The 22,687-nt window shown below is 39.5% G+C and overlaps 1 protein-coding gene across 1 annotated transcript in view; it reads right to left on the reverse strand.

Annotated features, from left to right (window-relative positions):
• VWC2L (von Willebrand factor C domain containing 2 like) overlaps positions 1–22,687 on the reverse strand; it is a 153,641-nt gene that overhangs the window by 45,620 nt on the left and 85,334 nt on the right. The window lies entirely within an intron of this gene.

The raw sequence follows: 22,687 nt of genomic DNA on the forward strand, positions 1-22,687 counted from the left end.
TCAAGACAAAGAAACTTTATCTCTAATGTTGAATATCCATCCATTGTAACATCACAAATAAGATTCATCTTACAGAAGCCAGGCTAGTTCCAGGACACATGGATGGATTCCCGATGCAGGGCTTATTCAAGCTCCCAGAGAGAAAACAGGTCTGCTCTTTGACTAAAATAAAGGCTCTGCAAGGGTAATAGATACCTGCACACTCCTCCATTTTTTACTATTATATACATACCCAAGGAGGTGCTTTATGTGTTTAGCTAGTATTTATGGAGCGAGATAGAGATGAGCAAGCAGATAGTGATCTCAGCTAAGTGACAGAGTGAACACTGGTTGATCACAGCAACTAAGAATCCAGACTCCCCGGGGCACAGCAGTGCTTAGAAGGAACTTTATGCTAGAGAGACAACGAATTAGAACAATTAATGTTAATAGTAAAGTATTACTTTATGCCAAATAAATAGAGATACTTTAGGGAAAAATAACAACGGCACAATGTACTCAGGGAGGGGAAAGGTGGGTTGCATGGGAGCTATGTATCTTACTATGTCAGATGGTAAGAAGAAGGCAGGCCACTTACAGTCAATGAGTGAAACGCCAGGTACTGAGGGTGGCAGGGGAAATGACCCAGGGCTAGGAAGTAGTTCAAGAAACGGAAACAAAAATGAGCTTGAGGAAGACTATTGCGAGAGGAGAGGTGAGAGGCAGGCCACATAACATGGTGCTTGGAGATTGAATTGAGGGCTCCACTCTAAGCACAATGGAGGTCATTGGAGAGTTCTGAGTATGGGACAAGCTGACTGTCCATGGCAAACAGGTGAGAAAGTAGCAAAGAAGGGAAAACAGTACAAGGGATGGAATTTTCCAGTTTCTTCTAGTTGGCTCTAGTCTAGGCAGGCAAAGGTAGAGTCCACTCATGTTGGACAGTATTATGAATTTTGTTCTCGTATAGGATATGATTTCATTTAACTAAGGTATATGTTTGCCATGAAATGTCTCAGCCACTAGTATGTAATCCATTTATTCTACTGTAAAAGAGCTAAATTGTGCCAAAGTGGAAGAGATGTTGGTGAGGAGGGCTGCTCCAGTTTTACTTGGTTCTTTCATTATAATTCTACATATTATTATATGTATTCTAGATATTATTATATGTAGAATTATATATTATTGAATTTATGTTATATGTTGAATATACATATTTCTACATATATATGTGTATGTATTATATATAAATATTAAATTATAACTAACTCTGAGATAGGAAATGGCTGCATTCCCAAATATCTAGCTTATCCGCCGGAGATGACATAGTACTGCGAAAGAATTAACTATGGTTGACAATTATGATGACCACTTCTTGGTGGCTTTTTCTATTATTCAGAATTAATCAAATTTCTGATAGATGTTCCTGATGCTATGAATGGTGATGCTGTTGATGACTTTTCTCTCACTGCACGTGGTCCTCTTTACGCGATGGATCCAGGAACATAATAGGCACGTGAGGAATGGCTCTCAGTGGCTCTTGAACACATCCTCAGAAGGAGTGATTGAAGGGTAGGTGTGGTGAGAGCTTTCCTACACAGAGCTCTTAGGAAACTTACCTTGTATGTACCATCATTTTAGGAGGTGTGGTACACATTGACATACTTTTTAAAGAAATCATTTAAAATCCAGCATGTTCCATGTATTTTTTTTTACTACAAAACACTCCTTCCCTTCCCACAATCAATAGTAATACCAACTTTTGTCAGACATACTTTATGAAAGGCAATGTTTTAATATTCTAGGCCTGAGTGACTGAATCAGGGCTGTGAGATTCATGACTACGGCTCCTTGCCCAGTGTGGAGTTGACTCTGGTTTCTGCCCCTGAAGGTTTCCTCTCCTACCAGGCTTGGGCTTCATGCCTTTCTTTGATTTTCAAGGAAATCTCTGGCCTTTCAGGTGATTAAGAATCCCAAGCAGCGGGTAATGAGGTGGCTCCATGCTGCCCAGCTTGATGACGCCAGTGTTTAGTCTTCAGGACCTAAATGATGCGGCAAAGGACAAGTTCCCACAAGTTTTTCTCTGGCCTCTTTGTGAGTACCACCATGTACCTTGCATGGCACAAGTGTGTTCACACACACACACACACACACACACACACACAAACACAAAATAAAATGTAATTAAAAAGAAAGAACTCCAGATAGGAACTTTCCTTGCATAAAAATGAACTGAGTAGAAGGGAAGTCCTTTATATTACAAAACAAATTCATCAGGAAGATGTGATCTGCTTGTTTTTGTTTACAGGGTGCTTCTACTCGTCTCCAGCATTTTCCAAATACAAATCACTCCATTGATGTGGGGGCCTGACTTGTACTTGAAGGCTAAAAGGAGCACAAAGTCATCTGAAGTGCCCTTGGCTCTGAAGCTGTCAGGGAAGAAATGGAAACAGGAACAGGGTCCTCTGTGTGTGTATGCTCCTCTAACATTAGTCTGAATCAAGATTACATGATAACTGTCCACAGTGTAGTTGGTTTGATGCTCAAATAGTCTGATCCTTTAATATGAATGCATGGTAGAGTTTTTTTCCACTTGAAGACATAGGGCCTTAGTGATAAAGGCAAAACAAAACAGTATTGTAAATGTGGCGTCTTTGGCTTCCTCACTAAGGGGTGACCTTGACCAGGGCAGTGACACCGTACTTCTGTACTTCTCACTCACCGTTGGTCCTTAGCACATAGCATGGTACCTGGCCGTCAAGCTGCAGCATCTGCCTTTCTCCACTTTCTAATTCTGGGGTTCCAGGCATGTGACTGGATTTGGCTTTTATGGTACTTGGAATTTGAACTCGGAGCCTCATGCTTGCACAACAAACAGTCTACCAACTGAGCCATGTTTTCAATAAATACCTACTTAAAATAAGCTTATGGTCCTAAATAAGCTCTGTCATTCTATTTATCCTGCTTCCTTCTCAGTGAAAGCTGACCTGGGAAGTCGTGACAGTAGAGGCACAGCATCTATCAGGATGTGAGTCTTTCTGTAATCTAAACAATAACTGTATTTCTCATTCTTTTTTGCTGTTTCAAGTAATTTCATTTCAAATATTAGAAAATTATCTCAGCCTGGCAGTGGTGGTGCATGCCTTTAATCCCAGCATTTGTGGGGCAGAGGCAAATGGAGCTCTGAGTTCAAGCCCAGCCTGTCTACATAGAGAGTTCCAGGACATAACAGCAAGGGAGACACATAGAAACCTTGTCTTAAAAAACAAAAATAGAAAAGGAAGGAAGGAAGAAAATATTCATTCAGCATAAATGAAGAAATAACAAATGAGAGCCTCTTAACAATTACTAGGAACTGGGTATTGTAGAGGAAATGAGAAAAGCAAACCTGCATCAGAGTCCCTGGGTATCACAGCTCTAGGAAAGCGAGACTTGCCTAAAGTCAGTGGTGTTTCTCAAGAGTGCACATGTCCCAAGGGCCCTGAGTATTTAAGTATTTGTTACTGAGGCCAGCAATTACTGGGCAACTGGAGTGGAAATTATAAGAGGTGAAGGCATGGGTCCATGGAAATAGGTCCTTAGCATTGATACTATGGCCTTCGAAACAGACAGGCATCACTAACAAATGATAATTTCATTAAGCAAAGTTATTTCTCTTCTGCCAAAAGTCAACAGATATTCACCTGATTCATTCTGTCTGAAAGTCTACAAAGAAAGATTAGTTTATTCATGCTTGTTTCCAGATAGTCTAAACATCTGATGATGTATCTGAGTTATATATATGTGTGTGTGTGTGTGTGTGTGTGTGTGTGTGTGTGTGTACACACATATATACATATATATACATGTATATGCATAAACAGTGTGTTCTTTGAATATTAAAAATTCTTAGCTTTGGGACTTTTTATTTTCATGCAAACATTCCTCATTTCCTCCTTATTGCTTTGTGTATTGTGTTCTTAACATAAATATTTAAGTTATCAAAATTTAATAAAAAACAAAACAAAAATAATTTTAGAGGTAGCTTCTTTTGAGATAGCCCTTTATTCACCTGTGTGCAGATATATGTATTTTATAAGCTCATAGCAATCATTACTCTGAGCTGCTAAATCTAACCAGATACACACTGAGAAGGGAGCTATATACTGTTTCCTCTACAGGCACCCTAGGGTTTAGACAGAGAAGGTATATTTAAAATATTGCATATTTACTTCAGAGATTTTCATGAAAGGATCGAGTTGTCACTTGGATTTTAATAATGATGGAGGATATTGCCATTGAAGAACGCATGCTCCTCTTAGCCTTGCTCTCTGTCTGAGACCTTGCTGAAGCTATTAAGATCAACACTAACACAGAGGTTTTTTTGACCACCTCGAGCATACAGAGCACAAGAGCAGTGGATGGCTTCTGACATTCTGTACCTCTCCCTAAGACAGCTCCTTTGTTCGCATGACTAGAGTGACATCCTCTAAGACAAGGCCAAGCTAATGTCTCTGACAGTAAAGGTAGCTGTTCATGGGGTGTGTTTTCAGGACTACAAGGAACAACGTCCAGGCGATGATGCAGATGACACTGTGTACTGGACCAGCTCATATTTCTGAAGCTCCATCCAGCACATCGTATACTCACCTCTCCGAAACGGGGAATGGATTCTTTTCTAAAGCAGGAAGCAACTCAAAGTCTGGGTACAACAGTTTTGGTACCGCACCCCTCCATTTGGGACAGGATATGTACACTTACTGCTTTTGATTATTTAAAAGATAACAAATGCTCAAACACAAAAGAGCAAAGGTATGGAAATTAGGAGGAGAAACTGAATAAAAAGCAGGAAGTGTGAAATTAGTTAAGACGGGGTTGAAATGTTGGCTCATCGTTTTTGTTTTTGTTTTTGTTTTTGTTTTGTTTTGTTTTGTTTTGTTTTAGCTTACACACCTTCTTCTACAACTTGGCTAGGAAAATTTAGTAGGATTTTGAGAATGAACCAAGGACCTGCCTGTGAATTATCTAGCATGCTTTTTTGAAACACAGTAGCTTTTGAATAAATAGTATATGCTGTTATTATAGGATAAGAGTAGTGACTTGCTAATCTACCACCAGGTGCTAATGCATGTTTTTAATGAGTTCATATATTTCCCTTAATATATTTTGCTGGACATATGTATGTGCTGTTAAGATTGTGTTGCATATAGTTTTGTATGTTTTGCTGCATTTTGCCAGAGTATAGCATCAAACAGAGACACTGATCTTCATCCATCGGCTTGGCAGTGGCAGTGAAAGTTAACACTGGGTGCTGGCAGGAATGGAGTTATGGGCGCTGATGTACATCACTGGCAAGAGTATCTGCGGGTGTAACCTTTCTGGAAAGCAATTTAGTAAAAATATTTCAAGAGCATTAAAACTCTTCTACCTTTTGACCTCGTAATTTTACTTCTATACAGGCAGTCTCAGGAACTAAGTGAATATATGTACAAAGGCTCACGGTCAGGGAAGTTCATTGGAGAGCCATTTATAACAAGAGGTCAAAAATCATTACTGCCCACCATAAGGAAACTGCTAAGTAAATTATGCTACCTTTAAGGAATGGTCTAGCTACTGACTTGAAAATAATTTTCAAAGAGAAGTGATGTAAAAATGTGTCCTTGACAGGATTTTGCATAAAATGAACATATGGTATGGGGGGGGGGGAGAAGGTACAATATTCATTCCATGTTTTTACAGTAAGTATGTATGTAGAATGGGCTGGAAAATATCTGTCTGTATTTTATTAATTATTGTATTTCTGGCTTGTAAAAACCCTGGTGTTCTGGTTCACTTCTTTCTCAAGGAGTCATTGTTGTGACTGGCTCATGATGCTTTCCTTTTTTATCACAAGCATCCTGCTAAGGTGGTCATTCTTGTTACTTATAGTATCATGTTTAGCAACACCCACAAATAGTGGTGGCGTCTCAGGATGGCACACTGATGGTTGGTTGAAACGTTGTAATTAAAGCCTCAACTGCATGTTTCTCAAAGTTTTACCATCTTTATATCTCTAGTGCCATAAAGGTGTTTGGTGCAAAGTGGAGTCTTTGTCTGTGTGTGTGTGTGTGTGTGTGTGTGTGTGTGTGTGTGTGTGTGTGTGTGCGCGCGCGCGCTATAGCATCAATACAATAACAATGGGAAAATAGAAACTGATGACAGAGCAGGATCTTACAGGGAGGCTTTGTGTTTCTAAGCACGCATGTATTTTCATGTTGCCCCTCTTTTTTTTCTTTCCCAATCACAGAGATTGGGAGCAAATCAGCAGTTTTAGGATAACCCCGAAGACTAGCAGCATTTACAAGCAGTCTTGGCGCCTACTTGTTTATTTTCTTTCTTTCTTCCCGCCCTTTTTCTTGCTGTTCACTTTTGTCATGTCCTTTTTCCTGGCTTCGGGTTAACGTGCTTCAAGGGAGGAATGGTGACTTCCCAAGACATTCCACTCTTGACGTGGCAAACAGTAGGCTGCTCCATGCAGGAGTCTGAGGTCTCAGCAGATGGGCAGTAACTGATGTGAAGGTTAACAGTTACACGGCAGTTTATACATTAAAAGTGATTTCATCTAAATTATCCCATTAAATTGGCTTATTACTAACTTTCTTCTGGTGATAATGCCTTTGTGGTATAGTACAACTGAAAAAAGCACTCCCCATACTGGTACTGCTACACTTTTTTTTTTAACTGAGAAATATCAGGGAGTAGGAAAATCTTGGTTTGTAAGAACACGAAAAGAGAAAAGGTCAGAAGAGAAAGGGCCACACAGTAAGAAATGCTAAAAGGACTCGCAATGTTCCTTGTATTACTTCTGCTTGGATGAAGCAAAATTAGCTTAGCATATATCACAATTTTCCCAAACAGAAAGCTCTTTCTTCTGGTCAATGTCTCAACTTGATTCCCTCAAATTTTGTCAAAGACTACCACCACCACCACCATCATCATCATCATCGTCATCATCGTCTGTATTTAACCTAATGTGGTTTTAATATGTGCCAACTGCTGTTCTAACTTTCTTATATAAATTAATCTGTATTAATTTTCCAAGAAACTTATGAGATAAATTTATCATTATATAAACATCACAGCTGAAGAAACTGAGTTTTTGCCCTAAAGAAACTGGTGAGTTAGGAATTGAATTAACCTGAGTTTGGTATTCCTATCTAATGACACACAGGACTATTTCTTTTTAAAATATTTTATTTTATTTCTCTCTCTCTCTCTCTCTCTCTCTCTCTCTCTCTCTCTCTCTCTCTCTCTCCATGTGTGTGCATATGTGTGTGTCTGTGTGTGCATGTGTGTCTGTGTGCGTGCACACACACATGCATATGCTGGTGCTTGCTGAGGCCAGAAGAGGGCATAAGATCTCTTGGACCTGGTTTTCATAAGCAGCCTGACTTTGGTTCTGGGCTCTGAATTCCAGTCCTCATACTGGATACTCTTAATCATTGAGCCATCTCTTAAGGCTGGCAGAACCACTACTGGTAATTTTCATCTTTATACACATCCCCCGGAGACCAACACATCAGTATTTGTCCTGAACCTCCTAACATTATAATAATGACCGTTGTGACATCTTTTATATAGAATTCTTTCCTCCATTAGAGTCCCTGGTGTACAAGTATGCTAGCCTCTATGGTTTCCTTGCACTTGGGTGACTAACATTGGTCTGTGCTCATCTCTCTACTGCCTCCTTCATGTAGCTGTCCTTTTAACTATTTCCTCCTTAGTAAGGTCTTTACTTCTCAGTCCATCTAAATCAATTTTTCAGCATCGCTTGTAGAGTAGAATTGCCTAGGGAGTCTTAAACCCTAGGCCTGGGTATCACAGTAGAGATGATTTACTTGTCTCAGCCAGTACAGAATGATTTTTAAAAGCTCCCCAGATAATTCAAATGTAGTAGTTGGAAACTACTGGCCAGTACATCTCCTACCTAAACTGCCATCTTCCTCACTGGGCTTCAATTGTCCATAACCATCTGTCATACAACCATATAGTTCTTTCAAACTCTCAGACCTCTGGAATTGGCAGTACCCACATGTAGAGAGGAAACTCTGGGTTCTGGATACTGACACACAAATGAAGGAGGTAATTTAAAAGAAAGGGTTTGTTTTCCATGTCAAGTAATGATAGCAAAGATTTTATCAATATAGAGATATTTGATAACCTAGACCCAATTATTAGAGGTTGATACACACACACACACACACACACACACACACACACACACACACACGAGAGAGAGAGAGAGAGAGAGAGAGAGAGAGAGAGAGAGAGAACAAAGTTGAATAGGAGAGGATGGGAACACATATCTGGGAAGAATTGAGGGAAAGGATCAGCGTGATCTAAACACATTATATGAAGTTCACAAAGAGTTAATTTTAAAAAATGGTGGTAGGAAATAAAACCCTGGGAGGAAAATTGATGATGTGAGGGCTGGGGAGGGAAAACTGTCCGGACAAAATCCTTGGATGGGCAAGAGTAATAAATTCTAATATATTTTCTTCTTGCTTTAAAGAATCCAGGAACTTGTACAAAGTCACACAGTTCATGGGGCAGAGACAGAGCCTAGATCCAGCCTACCTGTCTTCAGTGCTTCTAGTATTTGCTTGCTCTCAGGTGACAAAAACAGCTATTTTGCTTCCAGCTGAATCCACTCTACACACAGTTCTCACTCAGCTTCTTGCTATATCCCTAAAACAAACTGTCTGCCGGTGCAGCAAAATTTGGTCTAATGATAAGCTATGCATAATTTATATAGACTAAAATTATCATGTATTATATCAATTAAAAGAAATAGATCTTGAGCACCTCAAGCTTCGAATAAAGCATCGCATATATTAGCTTTCTGTAAATCACTGTAAAACCTGACTGCTTTGGAATCTGCTGACCTCAAGCATGCCGTGATAGTCCAATTATTCAGAAACAGGTGCTTCTCAAGACTAGTTTTCCTCTCGAAGGAGCCTCACAGCAGCTCTCAGCCAGCTGTGTTAGGAAGGGCTGGATTTCACAATGAAGACCCTCAGATGCCAGGTGAGTACTGGTAGGTGAGCAGCAGTACTGGACAGTCACTGATGAACTAACTCCTGGAGTCATACAACAGCAGGAGTGATGTGCTGGTACATGTCTAGGGTAGTGCCAGAAGGAGCACTAATTTGTGGCAACTGCCACTTTCAGTGGTGTAAATATTCCCACCCTGGTCAGTTTCAAGTTACCAAAATCAAGTTGCTGAATGTGAGTCAGTCAGCTCTTCCAGAATCTTTGCAAACTAGATCCGGAGAACAATCAGAACAGAATTTATTTTTTGCTTATATATTTTCTCACACTTTATTTCTTAGAGGTATCACACACTTCCCACATCATATAGAGGTAGAAAGATTGCCGTATTTAAAGTCTGAAGAATAGAAGTCTGGCTCTGCCTCCGTCAGTAATTTTCCACTCGCCTTTTTGCCTCCTCACTTACTTTCTTTGGACTCCGAATGGGAAATGAAGTAGCTGGCCTTTTAAGGCTCTTGAGAATTGGGTGATGCTGTGATGCAGGGGCATGTGGGATGCTTGAAGCCAGCCCTGTTCTGCAGGGATAAAGAAATCTCCTTGTAATACTATGTGCTATATTGTGCTTTTGGGTTTGAGATGAAAACGTCGTCTTTCCTCAGTCGCTTTCTCATGCTGTTCTCTATCACTGTGGCCTTTGAGATTTCTCAAAGAAGCCAGCAGGGGTGTTTGAGGTTGTTCATGTATAATATTCCCAACGGAGATGTCTGAATAATGAAAAGGTATATGCGCTCCTGCCAGGTACCTTCTTGTTCCGAGGACAGCTAAAGCTGCATCCTAACCTTTAATTTTATGGCCTTCCCATCTTTTGCTAACCCTTTAACATTATATTAACAAAAGATGGACTGGGAGGGGGGGAAAGGGAGGGCCTTAATGCTTTTTATGATCTATTTTAACATTTTTATTTCGCTTTGAAAATATACATTTTTCACAAGAATTAAAACTGTATTTTATCCTTTTGAATGCAGCCCCAGATGATGTATGTAGCTGCACTGGCAGAGAGTCAAGTCTGCCCAGAGCCCAAATTGAATCTTCCCACTGGCTGCAGCTGTGCATGATATTTTATGCAACTTTTTATGCTGGTCATAAACGAGGTAGAAGCTGTGATTATGCCAATTTTGGAATAATGCATTTCCACGGAAAAACGACTGTCAGTGCTTAGCCATGTGTATGTATTTACAGGATACAGTCCTCCTTCACTCATCATTAGATCATGTGCTGTTGACCCAATAAAAGACTTCTAGATAAAGCATTATAGGAACTCAACATGCCAGTCCTGTATGATACAAAATTGCAATAATGCTCTCACTCTGCTATTTGTTTGATAAAACACAGCTCCTTAGCAACAGAATATTCTGGATTGGGTCATCGTATTTGGTTGTAGAAATAACTGGGTTCATTACCGTTCCATTTTTGTGTGCTTCTAGACAAAGACTAAAATGAATGGAAAAGGGAGTTTCAAGTATGTTTGCAAAAAATAGTTTTAATATTAAAATATATTATTAAACTGTGTTATATAAAGTGATGTCACGAAAGAGGAAGAAAATACTACTTAGGAGAAATTGATGCTTTAATGAGTCTGTTGTTTACACTTGACACAGCAAGAGTGCTTTCTTTTCTATGACTGATATTATCACATGGATAATCTTTAAACAACTACAGCAGAAAGGCTAAAGAGAGAAAAATTCAAATGCTAAGTAAATGATTATGGAAATGAAGAAAACTTTCGTATGAACCTTAACAACTGAGATCCCAAATAAACAAGGTATCACATCGATAGCTCTAAGGACAGAAGCATCAGCAGTGCTTGTATCTAGATGAATCATCAGTCAGTTTTCATTGATAAATTAAACCCAGAGCCAAAGAAAGTTGCTCTGCCAATTACCCCCACTCCCACCCCTAAAGACCACTGTTGGCATCTGATATTCATTCAAGTTTCCGAATAATCTGACAATGCCTCAGGACTGCTACTGATCATATTTTGGGAGTATTTCATATATCTGAGAATTTATCTTTAGAGATTTGGGGAAGATTTTAAACAGAGACTTGGATAACTGTATGCTGGATGCTCTCGCTTTGGACATAAGCGTTTGTTCTCTAATATGCAAATCCATTGCTACCACCTGCATTGAACATACTTTCTTGCAAAAACAGCATGCATGGCTCAGTAGTGCTGCTGGCAGGAAGCTTTGAAATGATTCAGGTCTTCCCAAATTCTGCATTGATTGCTTGAATGAAATTAATGGATAAAAGGTATGGACAGGCATACCTGTGTGGGCTGTTGCACATTTTGTGGATCAGCAATGATAAGCATCTTGTCTGACACGCTCATTCACTGAAACTGTGTCAGACAATGATGGTTTTTCTTTATCTGGCTTGAACTCATGAAAAAAAAATAGTCATATTCTTGTGCCTTCAGAAGCGTTACTCAGCACTGTTACTTTGGTACCTTAAGCATCATTCAATAACAAATCTACAAATAAAATAGCCTAGTTTATGTACTGTTGGATGTTCCTGTTTGGCAAGTTTAATGAATTTGACGACGAAGGAGGAGTTTAAAGGTCACAGTAACGGAGGAATATACAACGACCGACAAGACATTGCTCTTCTTCTCTGACTTGAAAGGAATCTCTTGCCTGCCTGAGGTGGTCTTTATTCCAAAACTTTGCCACTGAGATTAGACTGGCTCACAAGTGACCTTTGCTTAGATCTGTGTAGCCTTCTCAACTTGATAGCCAATAAGCAGGTACTTTGATAAAGGGTGGCTCTGTCTTTACCAACTCACACTGAATCATCACTGCCAAGGGTTCAAAGGGGTTTAGCCTTGAACGTCAGCAGACTCAATGGAGTTTGGAAGGAGACAGTCTTGAGCTCCAGTGATGTTTCATGAGGAACTTCTCAGCACCTATTTCATTTCAATACTGTAGGGTATATGATCACTTTGCTTCCCGCTGTAAGTCATCACACCAACCTCGAGGCATCTAATCATAAATAATTCTGTTTCCAGTTAGATTCACTTAGACACTCTCTTGTGGTCAAGGAGTTTTGTATGGGAAAACTAAGTGCTGCTTTTACATCTCTTAGGTTTGAAATCATACAGTGCTGAATTTAATGCATCTGGTTCTTGGGTTTTTATCTTTTTACCTGGTAGTTCTAGTCTTTGGTTTGTAACATAAACCCTATTATTCTTTGGCAGGTATCTGTCACATTGATGAGAACATTTTCTGGAAATGTTAGTGATGATTTTGAAGAGCAAATGGCTCTTAACACATTCCAACGTTGTAGCTTTCCTGGTGGCAGAGTGAATGTGACAAGCTTAAGACCTACTGACTTGTTTTTGCTTGAGCAGACAAAAATATAGTTGCCTCCTAGCAAATATATTGTAGAACTTAAGATTCATTTTAATCCTTCATGTATGCGTTATCTGAAATCATTATCAAATAAAATCAAATGAAATAGACAGTGTATTTAGAAGCAGAGCATGGCTGGTAAATAATGTGTCTCAAGAATAAAAATGACACAGATGACAAAGATAAGCATTAGGCTCATGGTTTATTGAGGGCATGGACCAAAGTATTATATATATGAACACCACACACACACACACACACTCTCACAGAGAGAGAGAGAGAGTGAGAGAAAGAGAGAGAGAGAGAGAGAGAGAGAGAGAGAGAGAGAGAGAGAGAGAGAGAGAGAAATCTATTTCGTCATCTGACCCAATCTTCTTTCAGTTGGAATAATGAAACATGTTAGGGACTTTTTTGCATTCTGTGCAGAAATATGTATCCTTTTTAGGTGTGTGTACTAGTTTGCTAGCTTAGGTTGTCACAACCAAACTGCACAGACTGGGAATTTAAAAGAAGTATTATTTATTTTCTTGGCTCACTGTTGGCCACATCCTCTGTGTGCCCTCACATGCACTTTATTTCTCTTCCTCTGCTTACAAGGCTACAGTCTTATTAGCTTAGTCTCCCCCCCCCCCATTGGACCTCATTTAACTTTAATGCTCTCTTAAAGGCACTGTCTTGATGTAATCACATTGGACATTAGGGCTAAACATATACACTTTGAACAGATACAAATCAGTCCATCGGAGTGTGGCTATATGTTCTTTTTATTTATTGGTGATGCTAATGAGCACTTCTACATAGGTTCAAGATATTACATTGGTGGATTAAAAAGATTAGCACAATAAGATTCTTACTCCTGAGGTTATTGCAGTAAAGTCGGCTGAATTCTTGCTCTTAAGAAATTTGCAGTATAAAAAGGTTTGCTCCCAGCTGAGTATTCTAAAATAATGCCCTTTTTCAAGGTCCAGAATCTCAACTGAAATCAGAAGGAACCTTCTCCTGTGTCAGGAAATGTACTTTACAGGTTTGCTTATAGGATGAGATTGTCCACCCAAGTGGGCAGGGTATCACATGGGCCAAACATAGAACTATCTGAAGTTAATATAAACTGAATATAAACATTCATTAATTCGGTGACGTACCTTCTGGGTATGAGTAAGAACCAGTGGGCACATCTAAATGGTTAAGGATGTGGTTCTTGCTGGCTTCAGAAACCACTAGACCATGCCTGCAAAGGCTAATACACTACTCAAATTTATGACAAACCTCTCCCAACAATATTTTACATTAAATTGAGAGTCCTTCCCAGAACTGAGAGAGGGGAGACGTCAAGTAAGCTAATTTGCTGCACAATGTCTCCTTTTAAATACTAGAGAAAAAAAGATCCAAGAAGCACAAATTACCTTGTCCACTTGACCTTGAAGGATAAAATGTAGAGGAGAAATGGAAATAATATAGTCTTCCTAGGAGAGTTTCTAGAACTAACAGAAAACAGATTCTAAATGAAGTAAAAGATAATAAGCACATGAGTTAATATTTGACTCATGTTTTTATGAATAATGGGAATGAATTGTAGTTTCTGAATACTTTAGCAGAGCCCAAAGAAAGCTGAGAGTACAAACACAATTGATCATCCCGATCTCCAATAATTAATTTAGCTTACATCTGAATTCTATTAATGACTTATTAGGATTCCAAAGTTCTCAGAATAAGTATAAAATGACTTTCTGATTCTAAAGGGGAGACAAAATAAGATTACAACAAAAAAAGTTAAAATAGAAATTCAATGAAAAAGCAAAATTGAGCTTGATGACTTCTGCTCTAGAATAATATACTGTATAACCATGTAGTTTCTAGTGGGATCTTATTTTAATAGCTCGCAGATATATAAGATATGAAGTGCTTTTTGACATCGAGTTTCTTTGATTAAACAGCTTTCGTTTTAATAAGGGACTCTGATCACACTTGCTCACTTTCTTTATTTCAAGAAATCATTCTTCAACTGGTGACAATATATACACATGTAACCATGAGGTGATGTGGCTCATTAAATCAATGTACATTCCAGTACCTCTCTGGAAGGAAAACAAGTGACTGTTAAAATGGGGGAGCAGAAGAAGTTGAGGGAAAGATTCTGCACCACACACTTTGGACCAGGACTTGAGCAACTGAGCTGAAAGTGGCTTGAAAGCCTCCTCCTTGAGTACTTTCATGCTATCAGAAGATAGTATGCAAGCTTTCAGGGGACAAAAGAAATCAATAGTTCTTGTCCATGTATAATACCCATAAAGCACAGAAATGACTGAATGAGCACTCAGTGGAGCAATAGTGGCATTTTTATGTTGGGGGTAACCAACAGCAATCTAATTGGAGTTAAGTTCCACTCAGCAGAAAGGAGCCCATGACTAATACTAAAAACCCAGCTAACAACCTACGGCTGGTAAGGTCACAGACCCTAAAAGAGAGCCCACCACTGACATTTTACTAAACCAACATAATTTCCAACTGTACTATAAAATCTCATACCCACAGATAAATGTAGCTCGCAGTCTTCATCAAAGAAGCTTCCTTTTGCCACAGATGGAGAATATTACAGATATTCAGAACTGGTCATAACGCTGAGATTGAGTGACCAAGGGGTGCCCAGGGACAATTAATACATATGTGAAACCTACACTTAGAAGCTTAGGGAACTTCCTGGAAGAAGGGTAAAGAGATTTTTAACAGGCAGAGGGCCAGAACACCCGCGCAGGATAGCATCTTCTAGACATGACAGAAAAACTTCAGCCATTATATCTAAATAATGTTTGTCTAAACAAGACCTGCATGATAGAAATACCTCTTGATGTGAGTGATCTGTAGAGATAAAGAGCTAATGACAATCATAGGTTGCTGAGAGAAGGAGAATCAGTTTCCTCCAAGGATGATTGTCTAGTTCAAAGTGGTTAGCTCCCCCCCCCCAAAAAAAACTAAAGTGGTTAGCTCTGAGCATATGTACAGATGAGCAACACTATATAGATTCAGAAGGATATATATATATATATATATATATATATATATATATATATATTAATAAGAAAAGGTCATAAATTTGCAAGGGGGTTAGAGAGAACATGGCAGAAGTTGGCGTGGGTAAAGGAAATGGTAGGGATGATATGATAAAAATACAGTGTTGCTGCATGAAATTCTCAAAAAGAAAGGGCAAGACTCAATTTTTAAAAGATGGAGAGGTAAAAGCTATTGTTAAAATTAAGTACTAAGGAGATGTAGTGAGGCAGTGTCACTGGGCCCTACAGAATGCCAAGGAACTCGTTTCAGGGAAATACCTGGTAGATCAGAGGAGCCAGTGAGAAAGAGGACTATTGAGGGCACACGTCATCTAACCAGCCTTGTGTAACCCTATTCATATTCTTATATCCGTGCTCTTATGTTCTCCCTCAAAAGCCTTTGGTTTCAGGAGTCAAGCCATTTCCATTGAAGGAAATCCCACATCAACAGCAAATTATCTTCGCTTTCAGAGAACAGAAATCTTAAAGATGGGGAAGGGAAATGTGTATTGTCAGTTTGTTACACTACAGTGTAAGTATTAGCATTCAGGAGTAAAAACAGTCAAAGTAGGAATTACGTAGCAAAAAATCCAATTAGTGTTTATCTAATTGATTCATGATAAAATACAGATGAACAGTTAAAGTTCAGACATGCTTTAAAAAGCATATTGTTTGGTTTAGATGCTATTTATCTGGTGTGGAATCTCTGCCAAAGACAACAGGAAACTACAGAAGTAAAGCAAGGAGGCAGAAATACCACAAAGGGAGTTGGCTTAACTCTGAGTGCAATTGGAGGTGAATCCTGCCAGGGAACCAGCACACCAGGAAAACTAGCTTCTGGATGCTATAGTAAAAAGGCAAGACAAAGGACCAAGCAAGGCAAAGAAACTGAGGGAGAAAGAGGATTGCAGGTAGAATGCTACCTGGGAATGGATAAGAACGTCTGAAGGGAAATTCAGATTAATTTCTCAGGTTTTTCCAAGCAACAACAACAAAGTAAAGCAAAATACATAAGCGCGAAATCCTGAACGGTTGTTTAGAAACTAAAATATTATTTAAAAATATCGAAATACTAGAAGAAAATCCTGGAAATTTTATGACAAAAGAAAAACAAGGGGGGAAATCAATAGGAAATTCTCAGATAAAACAAATGCATGATGAAATGGGATTGTATTGTAGTTGCTTGTTTGTTTGGTGTGTGTGTGTGTGTGTGTGTGTGTGTGTGTGTGTGTGTGTGTGTGTGATGTTGTCAAGCATCTGTTTATAGTCCTATGAAAAAAATCTGTGGACTCTGGGTGTCACTGACCTTAACAGTGAGAACATCAATACATCGGTTGTGTAATGAAAGCAAGAAAGAGAAGCTGAATGTAAAGCAAACAAAGGGGTGAGGTGCTGTGTTCACATCTTTAGGTTGGGGTAGAGGCAAGTTCTACAGTTTTAAAATAGGACAGAGAACTAAGTCTACCACAAGGAAGCTGAAAATGCTAAGCACCTATGTTGATGCAACACCGGATACAATTCTGATTAAGTTACAGTAAAGACAAATGCAGTGAACCAAATAGCTGCAAATCTCTTGAAACCCACTTGCCAGAAGAACAGGCTCCTGGCCATCTAGTGGAAATTGGAGCCGTGATGGCCAGGCTGTTGGTAAAATGTACTGTCAAGCCCAGCAGTTATACGATGATACTCTACTGATAGATAATTTTAGCAGCGAATATTTTTTAAAGAACCGCATGCTTTAGAGGGTCCGCATGACACAATGGCAAAAGCTAGATCTAGCCCTGGAATAGAAAACAAGGGTACAAAGTTAAAGTCCTTGTTTTGTCACTGGTTCACTGTGAGACCTTGGGCGGTGTCCTCAAGTCTACATCAACAACTTTGCACGCCCAGAAGACCGTTGTTCCTCCATACAAATGCAAAGATGAAATGGCCAACATATGTGAAGTTGTTACTAGTAATTATCAACATTTATGTCCACAATCATCCCATAAGTGCAGTTGCTCTAACTGGTTCACTAACTGGTAGGCCTCTGAACTGTCTAACACAGACTCAGGGGCCCCAAGTCAAGTTCAACTTGAAGTTTAATTCCATCTTATTCTGTTGGGCTACTCGTTGACCCAAGTTTATTAACACGTTCCTTATCAATGAAAAAAACTCAGCTGCTTGAATATTGAGCCCTTATAGTCTCAATAAACACATTTTACAGATTACAAGCATTTTCAGTCAGATGTTAAGTGACAAATGAAATGTCACACAGCTTTCAGGTATGTCTGAGTTCGGCAGAGTATGTGGTGTGCATGCACATGACATCAGAGGTCGGCAGTGGGTGTTTCCCTTCATTGCTCTCTCCTTTCCTTGTTTTTAGAGCAGGTTTCTTACTGAACCTGGATCTTGCTGGTCAGGGATCTCCAAGGATCCTATGATTTCCTCCTTCCCAGTGCTGGGGCATCAGTCCAGTGCCACTGAACCAGGCTTTCTTCCGTGGGCACTGAGGACTGAAGTCAAGTCCTCAATTATTGGATGGCAGGTACATTCCTGACTGAGCTATTTCCAAGGCGGCATATTTTGTATTTTTAAAGCATAGTTCTTCCGTAGTGCTTGTACTTTGGAGAAATGTGCTGCGGGTGACATTGCTTTATAAAAATCAATTTCATATTTTGCAGTCATAAAACATTCATGTATAAACTTTTGTAAATATTAGAAGATAAATTTCCAGTAATTTTAACGAGTAAGATGCAACCTCTATTAATACTTTCAGTTTTTAAAAATTCCTATAAATGTATCATGAACTTAAACAAGTTAGATAGTGTAGCTCTTAGTTGTTGCTGTTGTTTGTTTTCAGGCAGGGTCTCTCTCTGGCGCCAAGGATGGCCTCACCGTGGAGATCAAGCCTAGGATGGCCTCACCATGGAGATCAAGCCTAGGATGGCCTCAGCATGGCGATCTTCCCGCTATAGCCTCCCAAGAGCTGGCTTATAAGTGACAGGTTTGCACCGCTGCGCCTGGCTTCTCAAAACATACTTTCACAGTCTATTGCTTATATATTCTTATTTTTATTTGCTGCATATTCAGCTGAAGACACTTTAAACTTTACTATTGACATTTAGTTATTTCTAACGTTTGGATATTACAAATTTGCTGTGACATTTACTATGATAAAAATCCCTTCAGGAAAAAATTGTTGAGCCAAATTTTGATGCTTCCTAAAGCTCTCTGGACTAGTCGTTAAGTCATTTTCCTGCAGGCTCATTGGTGATGGGTCAGATTACCTAGTAGTGAAACTGACTGTTAAGATTTTAACGAATTTTGTCTAAACCTGAACTTCTTTGATTCATAACAAAATTAACCTATTTTATATTTGTTGGTCATTAGTATTATTCACGTGTGTTTCTCTTTGCTCATGCCTTTTGCCTACCTGCACTCACATTTTTAGTGTATTAAGCATCACTGAAAGCTTTAGCATGCTAGATAGAGAAAGCCTGTACTTACCATTTCTGAAGCTGTGACAGTGTTTACCCTCCAGATTAAAAAATTTAGTGGGACAGTGCTGCAGAAAACAGCTTTGTGCAAGATGAAGGTTGGAAACATGAAAGACACATTCTTTATTAAACCATCTTTCAGGAGACATTATTAGAGTAATCATGTACAGTGTTTAAACACATTTTTAAGCAATTGGATCAGATTGGCACCTATAAAAATAAGCCATCTCCTTCCTAAGAGTCCTTGATATAGCCCTGTCCCAAATGCCACAATCCCCAGAGTTTTGGAGGGTAAGATGATCTCTAAAATCCAAAAAACTAAGCGGAATACTTAATCACTTTTTAAAAATATCAGAATATGAGTTTGTGAGGAATCATTTTCCCTTTTATCTGTCTTTCCATTTCCACCATTCGCATGCTTTTGCTTTGCATTTTTCCCCTCCTAACTCTTGGGAATGACATTGAATTTTATACTGTGACAGAACACAATCTACAAAAGAGGGTAATTTCGTAAGACAGTTAAAATTTTCTCACTGACATTTTCTATTGTAACTCACAATGCCAATTAATTTGTTAATTCATTAGCAATGTAACAGAAGAAAGGACTTTGAAAACACTGTGCTTTGTGTAGATGGTGTTTAATTATGCCTAATTAAATACTATGGAAGACCTGATTATACCTCTGAGTATATCTTAGTCTGAGAAAAAGGAAAAAAAAAAAAAACAAGGGTTGTAGTCATGAATACAATGAACAAAAGCTGAATTCAACATCTCTTTATAAAAAAAAAAAAGGAAACAAATTATAGAGTAGTCCTGGGGAGCATTCCAGAAATGTGTGTGCAGATTCTCCACACAGGCTCATGCGCCGTTGTTTGTTTTTATTGTTAGGCAGGGTCCCGAGTAAATCCGTGTAGAAATCACACTGACTCTCACCATGTAGAGCAGTGCCAATAGGTAAACAACTTCAGGGCCAACGGATGCACTACTCTCCTTCCTGGAAGTCAGGCAAGCGTATTTTGCAGATGGCCACTGTGCGTCGTATGGCTGTGAGTGCTATGGTGGCCAAAACAGGAAACAAGAACATCACACTCTCTCTCACTCTCTCTCTCTCTCTCTCTCTCTCTCTCTCTCTCTCTCTCTCTCTCTCTCTCTCTCTCGATTAAATCAATTCTGCCCTTGAGAAAAGAAATTTCACAAAGTGCCCATGGGGATGAGAGATGCAAGAAAACTAATGATCTCTTTTTGTGTGTGTGTGTGTGTGTTCAGACCAGTTGGCTTTATTTTGGGATTTTAGGGGACGAAGGCAATGAGCTTTAGTCACTTTGCCAGCACTTTGTGGGTCAGATTTGGACTTGTTTATCCTCTTTCTTTGGAGAACATTGAGTGACTTACTGGATCCCTCTCCCTGCTTGTTTTCTCTTGTATAAAGTGGGAGTCATAGCCCTAGGCTGCCCGACAAGATTGTGGTGAAGATAAAATAATGAATGCAATAAGGCACTTTGCAAGCACAAAGGCCAGATTATACAGCCCAGGACTCAAAGAGTAACCAGCAATTTAGTTCATGCTGGGGAACACATGATCTTTTCTAGAAAAGAGGCCACTATTTATAATAGGGTGAGGTTTCTAGCTTTGTTTAGACCCTGCTCTGACAGTGCCTTGGTGGTTAGCCAGTTAATCTTAATTAAAGAGTAATTTGATGGCTTATGTGTCAGCAGCTCTGCTGGAAGCTGACTTTTGCTAGGCAATCTGATTTGACTTGTTAACAACTTTCCGCTCCCCCAAACATGAGACACATACGCTGCATAAAGGTACCATTACACAATCTAGTCCAAGCAAGCAACCGGATGGAGACCGAAACCTTACATAGGAAACGCAGCCCATCCTGGAACCTGCTAGATCTTTGGTGATCTTTATGAGTTCATGGGCTAGAGCAGTGGTTCTCACCCTTTCTAATGGTTAAAGACCCTTTAATGCAGTTCCTCATGGTATGGTGGCTCCCTCCCAACCATAAAGTTAGTTTTTGTTGCTTCCTCATAACTGTAATTACGCTATTGTCATGAATCATAATATAAATATCTGATATGCAGGATAGCTGATATGCAATCTCTGTGAAAGGAAGGTCCTTTGACCCGCAAAGGGGTCATGACCCACAGATTGAGAACCACTGGGTTAGAGGGCACTCACCCAAGATCAGTCTTTCCAACCAAATTTATTCCTATTCCCTCCTTTCTTTCCATGTCTTAATTTTGCCCTCCTCTCTGGGGAATGAAAGTACCTCACACTATTTAAAGTGTCCAATAAAGGTCCATTCTAGCTTCTCATTTGAAACTTGCATACATATGTTTGTTTTATTCAGTATTTGAATCCTCTACCCCAGTCTGTCCCATTTGTACGCCCACTCAGCAACCATCTGTGTGATGCAATGAACGCCAGGTGACTTCAAGGCTAGACTGATAAGTCTTGTTTTAGCCAGCATATGATTCTAAGTGGTTTTTCTCGTGGTCAACAAATTGTGCTCTTTCCCTGGGAAATAACCTACTCACAAATGGGAGAACAGCAAGCATGAGGCAGGCTTCTGTGGCTCCTAGGGCTACACTTTAATGCTAGCCAGGAGCACGTGGTGAGTGCCAATCAATTAGGACAGGGAATACAGAGGAGAGCTGTGTGCTCACACATTTTCTGTCCTACCCAGGAGCCCTGCTGCAGTGGCAAAACTTCTGTCATTTCTGGTTTGACTTGTGAGGTTTTCCTCTGGTTCAATGTGTAGTAGAATTACCTAAATTGCTTAGGAAGAGGGCAAGTTCCTGGGATTTATTGTATTTCTGCCTGTAGAACACTCAATCCTACTGTGACTAAGAGTCTGGGTTATATCATCACCATCATCACTATCATCATCATCATCATCATCATCATCATCATCATCCCCCAGTATTTCAATGCTTTCTAAAGTCTGAGGGCAATTTAGCCCAATAAATCTTAGAACCACACCGTGAACTTCATGGCTATAGGCACTTTTTCCCCCCTGTGGGTCCCTTTTTCCATAAAAGAAATAAGAAACCCAAATAATTGTGTTATAATAACACGTTGGTATCAAGATGAATGAACAGCTATGTTAAATATTAAAATATTTTCTATTTTTAGAATTGTTTAGTTTTAATTAATTAATTAAAAATCTTTTTTACAACCCAACCTCAGTTTCCCCTCCCTTCTTTCCTCCTAGTCTCTTCCCCTGACCTTCCCTTTCCCCTGTCCCTCTCATGTACTCCTTTTCACAGTCTCTTCAGAAAAGGGCAGACCTCCCTTGGATACTAAGCAACCATAATACCAAGTTGCAGTAATATTAGGCACCTCCTCTCCTATTAAGGCTGGACAGGCAACCCAGTGGGAGGAAAGGTTTCCCAAGCAGGCAACAGAGTCAGAGACAGCCCCTGCCCCCCACTGTTAGGGGTTCCACAGGAAGACCAAGCTACACAACTGTAACATTATATGCAGAGTGACTAGGTCAGTCCCATGCAGGCTCCCTGGTTGGCAGTGTAGTCTCTGGGAGCCCCTATGAGCCCAGCTTCGTTGATTCTGTGGGTTTCCTCGTGGTGTCTTTGAACTTCCTGGCTCCTATAATCCTTCCTCCTCTTCTTCCATGGGAGTCCCCAAGCTCTGCCTAATGGTTGACTGTGGGTCTCTACATCTAAACTTTTTATTGGATTTTATTTCTGATTTAAAAATTAGAACATTATTATTGTTTCTGAAAATAGTTTTAACCTTATAT

Source organism: Acomys minous (assembly GCF_964271855.1).
Source record: "Acomys minous genome assembly, chromosome: 4".
NCBI lineage: Eukaryota > Metazoa > Chordata > Mammalia > Rodentia > Muridae > Acomys > Acomys minous.